This window comes from Crocodylus porosus, unplaced genomic scaffold, assembly GCF_001723895.1.
Source record: "Crocodylus porosus isolate Cpor-Errol unplaced genomic scaffold, CroPor_comp1, whole genome shotgun sequence".
Taxonomy (NCBI): domain Eukaryota; kingdom Metazoa; phylum Chordata; order Crocodylia; family Crocodylidae; genus Crocodylus; species Crocodylus porosus.
The window spans coordinates 79,894,383-79,900,672 of NW_017728931.1; the positions used below are offsets into that span (position 1 = coordinate 79,894,383).

The following is a 6,290-nucleotide window of genomic DNA, read 5'->3' on the forward strand; positions in this document are numbered from 1 at the left end:
TTAAACACCATCAGGTTCTCATTTACCCATTTCCTGAGCCTGTCAAGGTCAGCCTGGATCACCCTTCTAGCCTCAGGTGCAGATGCTTTACCCCAGAGTTTGGTATCGTCGGCAAACTTGGCCAGTCCACTTCTGATACCAATGTCCACATCATTAATGAAGATGTTGAATAGTGCTGGCCCAAGGACAGAGCCTTGAGGGATCCCACCAGTCACAGGGCACCACAATGATTGACTTCTGTCAACCACCACCCTCTGGGTGACCTTATGGCTGTGGGTGTGGAGTAGACAGTTCAGCAATGGTCTTGTGCATCTCAATGCCCAACTTGGGGCCTGCCAGTTTACATATGTATAGAGGGAGTCTATGAAGCTGCAGGCCCACCTATAAATCCAGGTGTTGCAGCTTCTGGGCCCCTTCCCTTCCCCTGCCAGTGCCCTTGTAGTGGTGAGGATGCTGTCAAAATCTCCCCAGCAGTCCAAGGCTAGCTGTACCTTGCTGGCAGAACAGCAGGTGTAGTCACGGTCAAGAAATAGAAATAGCTCTTTCCTGGGGATCACTGGGACTGAGAGGTCCGCAGGCTGTATGGAGCCTGGTGGTTCTGGTCCTGTGGCTCAGTGGACTCCTTAGGCATTATTTGAACCCCCGGGTCTGCTAAGACCCCGGACTCTGGTTGGGATCAGGAGAGCTCTGCAGCCTCTTGGGACAGGGGTGTGGGTAAGGGTTGGGGTGGGGTTCCTTTACAAAGTGGTGTGGTAGAGCTGGAGCCCTGGGGGGTCTGTACAAGGTCCCTAACAAGATTGGCCTGTTGATTAGGGGACCCCACTGCAACCCCCTCTGGTGCAGGACTATGGGGCAGGCTGGAGGTGAGATTTTTCTGGGAGGTGGAAGGAAGAGACTCATCAGGTACCAGGGTGACTTTGGTGTCTGCCTTGTGGTCCTGGGAAAGGGGACCTCCTCCTCCCTCAGGACTCACTGGAGTGAGCCCTAGGGCCTCTGCATCCCCCAGATCATCCAAGGAAGGAGGCTCTGCTGCTGGGCCTTGTTTTGGGTAGGCCTCAGCCTCAGCCTTGGTGCCCGTGGTTTCAGGGGGGTAGGCCCTGATCAACAGAATGAGGGTCTTCCTCCATGGGCCTCTGTTTGGGACTATCTAGCAGCCCTGAAACCTTCTCCATGGGGATTACCAGTTTGATCTTTCCCAGGGGTGGGGTGTCAGGTGCAGCTGGGGAGGCCGCCAGAGGCTAGGCCACTCCTTCCCCCTGTGTGGTGGTCTTGGGAGAAGCAGAAGAGTCCTCTACATCAGGGGGCTGCACCTGGCCCTTCCTCTTGCCTTTATGCCCAGAGGGGACCTGGACCCACTCAGCCATGCAGTGGTTCTCAGGTGGACAGGCTCCAGTAAGAGAAGGTGAGGGTTGGAGGGGGGGGAGGGGGGGGGAGCAGCCACAATGGGAGCATGACTAGGGGCAGGAGAGCCCTGCTCCCTCTCTCCTCCTGGTTACTGCTGCCTACCCCAGGACTCCACCAAACTTGGTTTGGGGGGGCAGGGTTCTTTGAGCTCACGGAGGAATCATAGTTGTGGCTGGGGTGCCAGAGGGGCCTGAGGGGGAAGCGTTGCCAGTGGTAGGGACACCCTCTTGCCAGTGGGACCAATGTATGCCCTCCCTGCCTGGCCCATGGGGCACTCATAATGCAACTGCTCCGGGGCACGGCACCAGAAGCACTGCAGGTCCCCCAGTGTATAGAAAATCCTCACCAGGGTCTCTTGATAAAGAATTGCTAGGCACCCCTCAGTCTCCAGCTGTACTGCCGCTGCCAGCTGGATCATAACTTGGCAACAGAAAGAGTGCACATGGCAGAGGCTGGGGTGGCCCAGTGAGAGGGCCACCATCAGGGAGATAACTCTCCCCAGGGCTTGGAGCTAGTGGATCAGGGCCCACCTGGGATATAGAGAAGGATGGAGCTGAGGACCACCCTCGTTCCCAGCTCTTCTAGAGACTTAAGGGGGACGAATTCACCCTCCACCATAAGCCCCCTCATCACCACCTTTTGTGTGGTGGCCTCCAAGGCAAGAAAAAAAACCCCCTTGCCATGAAAGTGGGAGGCCACCATGATCTTGGAGGCCTCCACTACCCAAACCAGGGCCTGCACCCAGGTTTCAAAGTGTAGGTTCTTCCACTTGGGCAGTTGGCATTTCACCCCATGCCTGCAGGGGAGTGCTGGAAAGGGGGCCCTGCTGCCCAAGCTGGAAGGGCTGGTGGTGGAGCGTCCAGGCCCCCCAGCTTCAGGTCTCCCCACAGCTGCCTGTGCATAGCTGTAGTTCACCCCCCGGGGAGTCATGTTGGTGGGGTCAGGGCTAGGGCCACAGATAGGCTCAGTGGATATGCTGGCTGGTGTCGTGCACCTGGTCCCCTCAGATGCTGGTGGTCTAGGCTTGGGGGCAAGGCCCTTGCCTTTCCCACCCCCAGCTGTGGAGGAGGCTGAAGAGGAGCCCTTCCCACTGCCCTTGCCCTTGGTCCCTGATGATGGGAGAGGGGGCTTGGGAACCTCTCCAGGGGCAGACTGGCCAGGGGAGAGCCCCTGGCCTTATTGGCTCCCTACCAGAGTCCCACCTGCCCCTGCAGCAGAGATTGCAGGCTTCTCCACCCCCAGAGGAGATTGGTTGGACTCCGCCTCTGGGGTGAAGGTTGCAGGGGCATGCATCCCCTTGGGGGCTTGGCAGGGATCCACCCCCATTGTGGGGGCTGAAGGAAGCTCTGTGGGGGTATCTTCCCCCTGCCCCCCAGAAGGTTCCTCCCTGCCATTGTTTCACATGAGAGAAGAGAATAAAGAAAAACAAAATATCCAGTGGGGCTGATGAATCTAGTAGGGGCAGGCTGGGGTTATGGGGGAGAATGGGGGTAGGGAAGAAGGGGGCTGAAGCTCACTGAGCTACAGCACCAAAGGGAAAAAAACTGGGAGGCCTATGCTTTGAAAATGTGAGGGAGGACACACGCACACATGCACACACACACAGCTAGGGAAACTTGAGTTGGCTTACTCGGCCACACAACAAACACCAAGGCAGGGGGAGTGGACCACAGGACTTACCACACAAGGGCAAGAACACACAGGGAAGGCTGCTAAGGCAGATGTAAAAGATGACTGGAGCAGTGGAGGGGCTTTGTTTGTTGAAGATCTGTCCAAAAGTCCCTCAGGCCTCCAGCCAGGCACTCAGCAGTAGAACAGTAGGCAGGAAGACAAAGCAGGATCAGATGCAGTGAGGTAGCTGTTGGGGAGGGCAGGAGCAGTCAGTTAAATAGGAAGCAATCCAGTGCAGGTGTTGTGTTGAGTGGTGCAAGGTAGTGCAGCAGGGAATCTTTCTGTCTCCTGAGAGGGGGCAGCAGCAGAAACAATGGCAGCAACTGCAGCAACAGGAGCAGTGATGGTGGGAGCCATCCAGTTCAGCCACTCAGGGTGTGATTCTGGTGAAAGTGTAGGTGAAGGTGGGGGTGGCCTACAGTCAGTGCAGGCTCCCTCGCCAGACTGTCCCCCAACCACAGATTGGCAGCAGTTTGGGCAGCAGGCTGGAACAGGGGTGCAGAAGCTGGGGTGCAGTGCTGGGTGTGGTACAGTGCACTGGGCCCCTCCCTGAGGGGGGGCAGCAACAGCAGCAGCAGCCCAAGGCAGGAAGGGATGCAGCCAACTCACTCCCAAAATCTCTGAGACCAAGCCAGCAGCTAGCAGTAACCTGGCCAGCAGGAAAGGGTCTGGCCAACTTTTCCCAAGAAGCTCCTGAGACCAAGCCTGGGACAGGAAGGGGTGTGGCCAACTTCATCCCAGAGGCTCCTCCCCCAGAAACTCCTGAGGGCAAATGGCCCTGAGCTACTTGACAGGACACCTTTTTGTACTGATAGGGCCAGGACAGGGCACCTTTTTATACTGCTGTGGACAGCCCAGGTGCTGGTCCTGGGCTCTAGCTCCTCCTGGCTGCAGATCCAGGAGGACTTGGGCAGGGTTATTTTGCCCCAAGTGGCACAATTTGCCCCACACCAAAGTGCATGTCTGGGCATGTGCGCTGAGGCAAAAAGCCCCGGCTCAAATTTGCACAGCTTCTATTTGAGCTGCTGCAAGTGCATGTGCTTGCATGAGTGGATGTGCCCTATGGCTCCAAGGTCCATGAGTGTGAGTTGATCAGCATGTACACCCCCCAGTATTGCAGTAGGTCCCCTACAAAGGATATCACCATGCCAGCAATTTTGGATTCTGTGCTGACTGCCAGTTTGCATATCTGGCTCATATACTTAGCCTAGAAGAACAGCAGGATAGCCAGAATACCTCATCCCTTGGTCTGTTTCATTTCATCCAGCATGGTTCTCTCAATCTTATCCTACCTGGAGCCCCAGAAGAAGGTGAACATGACCCTTGGGACTCTACAGGTGGGTTGCTCTGTGCAGGGGAAGACCAGCACAGCGTAGAGAAGCACTGGAGCAACACTGTCATCATAAACACCATTGCCCTTCCCTCCACTCCCCCATCAACAGGCAACATGTTCCATAGTCCCAGTCTCTGTTTTACCTTGGCCTCAGCCTTCTCCCACACTTTCTGGCCTCTTAGCTCTCGGTTGAGCTCCACCCTGATGATCTTTACCTGCTCACAGGGGATGTAGCCACCCAGGGCAGGTCCCTGAGCTTGCCCAGTACTAGGCAGGTGCTTTTGCTCATGTTGAGCTTGATCCCTGCTGCTGCTCTGTACAGCTGGGCATGTTGCAGCAGTCTTTCCACTGACCACTTGTCCCTGCATAGGATGTTGAGGTCATCTACATAGGACAGGACTTTTGTCTGTGCCCTGCTGCCCATGTGGTTCTCCACTCCATGGATCCCTGGGCTTCTCCTGAGCTGATGGACTAATGTTTCCTGTCATAGTGGGGAATACCCTGCTGAGCAATACCAGAGGGCAAAGGCCCCGAGAGGCACCACTGCCAGATCCCAGAAGTGGGGTGTGGATGCCATTAAGCTCCCTGGGACCTGGGACTTACCTGCAGGGCAGATGGCGACACAGACAGGAGAGCTCCTGGCACCACATCTGCCCCATTTTACCAGCTTGTGCTGGGTGCGGCACATTGGGGAAGATGTCACAAGAATGTGCCCCATGCTGGCAGAAAGGGGAGAGACTGGGACCATGGCTGGAGGATTGTGGAACCTGGTTTCAAGATGCCCCAGTAGGGATGAAATTAGCAGAGTTGGAGCCTGCTTGCCAGGCTAGAGGCTCAGATGAGCCTCTAGCCCTGGGGACCTCTCCCCATGGAGAGGAGCAATAGCCCATCACACAAGCAATAGGTGATGGGTAAAACTCCAGAGGAACATCGCCTTCCCTAATGAGACAGCCAGAGTAGCAACTATGAGTCTGTTCCAGGAGGGGATCTGGGGTCCTGTCATTACTATGAGTGCGGCAGTTAAAGGCATGCTGGGTTGACCCCACCAGGTGTAGAGGCTGAAGGCCAATGAACAGTGTTGGGAGACTGAAGCATTAAGCCCTGGCCAGTAATTCCTTAGAGGGTAGAGGGAAAAAGGGACAGAATTTATCAGCAAGCCTAGGGGCCAGAAAAGGGACTTGACATTGCTAGGCTGTGCAGAGCGGAGAAGACCCGACACCCCATGGAGAGTCCAGACATGGATGGCTTGGCTGGTCGGACCGACTGTATTGCAAGTGATGATGGATTTGGACACCCATGGTTGACAGAAACCCATGTGGTTGCAGGGTAGTGACCCAAGACAAAGTTGGGAAAGACTCTTTAACTGATTGAGACCGCTAGCTGGACACAAGTCCAGCTAATTCAGTGGTCTGCTGACTGTGCCATTCTTCCATCAGATGGTCAGCAGCCTGGCTAGTCTATAAGATGTGGTTGGTGTATGGATAGAGTGTAAGGCAAGGTGGATCTGGAGGACCAGTGACCCAAGATATTCATGAGGGAGAACTCAAGCAGCCAAAAGATCCTCCCCTTCTATTAATAAAATCAAGAGGTAGAAGGCAAGACAGAGGGTGTGCCCTATGAGCAAGAGTGAGCAGAAGCCAAGCTGTCCAGTCCTAAGAACTGGCACTCAACAGATGGGAGTGCCTGGTCCTGGCAACAGAGCTGAGTTGGGCACGGTCACCAATGGTTCCATTACGCAGATCAACTGCTGCCCAGCTGGGTGGTATGTGGGACTGGGGGCCACAATGCATGGACACAGGGCTTTGGCGGGGAGTGGGACAGGGCTGCAGGCAGCCCAGCTGTTCCTTGTTGCTGTGCACTCCTGGGAGGGGAGGGGGAGGGT

General features: G+C 55.9%; 1 long non-coding RNA gene across 1 annotated transcript in view; it reads left to right on the top strand.

Annotated features, from left to right (window-relative positions):
• Positions 1 to 6,290, top strand: part of LOC109315508 — a 27,363-nt gene that overhangs the window by 19,548 nt on the left and 1,525 nt on the right. The gene's annotated exons all lie outside the window — the stretch shown is intronic.